Source organism: Arachis hypogaea, chromosome 20 (assembly GCF_003086295.3).
Source record: "Arachis hypogaea cultivar Tifrunner chromosome 20, arahy.Tifrunner.gnm2.J5K5, whole genome shotgun sequence".
In the NCBI taxonomy this organism is placed as follows: Eukaryota; Viridiplantae; Streptophyta; class Magnoliopsida; order Fabales; family Fabaceae; genus Arachis; species Arachis hypogaea.
Window position 1 is genome coordinate 64,133,917 of NC_092055.1, and position 898 is coordinate 64,134,814.

The following is an 898-nucleotide window of genomic DNA, read 5'->3' on the forward strand; positions in this document are numbered from 1 at the left end:
ACCTCAATTAGTTTCTCTGATGCAGCAGAACTGCAAGTTCCATGGACTTCCATCTGAAGATCCCTTTCAGTTCTTAACTGAATTCTTGCAGATATGTGATACTGTTAAGACTAATAGAGTAGATCCTGAAGTCTACAGGCTCATGCTTTTCCCTTTTGCCGTAAGAGACAGAGCTAGAGTGTGGTTGGACTCTCAACCCAAAGATAGCCTGAACTCTTGGGATAAGCTGGTCACGGCTTTCTTAGCCAAATTCTTTCCTCCTCAAAAGCTTACTAAGCTTAGAGTAGATGTTCAAACCTTCAAACAGAAAGAAGGTGAATCCCTCTATGAAGCTTGGGAGAGATACAAGCAACTGACCAAAAAAGTGTCCTTCTGACATGCTTTCAGAATGGACCATCCTGGATATATTCTATGATGGTCTGTCTGAATTAGCTAAGATGTCATTGGATACTTCTGCAGGTGGATCCATTCACCTAAAGAAAATGCCTACAGAAGCTCAAGAACTCATTGACTTGGTTGCTAATAACCAGTTCATGTACACTTCTGAGAGGAACCCTGTGAGTAATGGGACGCCTATGAAGAAGGGAGTTCTTAAAATTGATACTCTAAATGCCATATTGGCTCAGAACAAACTATTGACTCAGCAAGTCAATATGATTTCTCAGAGTCTGAATGGAATGCAAGCTGCATCCAACAGTACTCAAGAGGCATCTTCTGAAGAAGAAGCTTATGATCCTGAGAACCCTGCAATAGCAGAGGTGAATTACATAGGTGAACCCTATGGAAACACCTATAACCCCTCATGGAGAAATCACCCAAATCTCTCATGGAAGGATCAAAAGCCTCAACAAGGCTTTAATAATGGTGGAAGAAACAGGTTTAGCAATAGCAAGCCTTT

The 898-nt window shown here is 41.4% G+C and overlaps 1 non-coding gene across 1 annotated transcript; it reads right to left on the reverse strand.

Moving 5' to 3' along the window:
* Window positions 1-274: 274 nt before the first annotated feature.
* On the reverse strand, window positions 275-383 carry LOC112788209 (small nucleolar RNA R71). The gene has a single exon (XR_003195583.1). It is a non-coding gene; the product is annotated as a small nucleolar RNA R71 (small nucleolar RNA).
* Window positions 384-898: the final 515 nt, after the last annotated feature.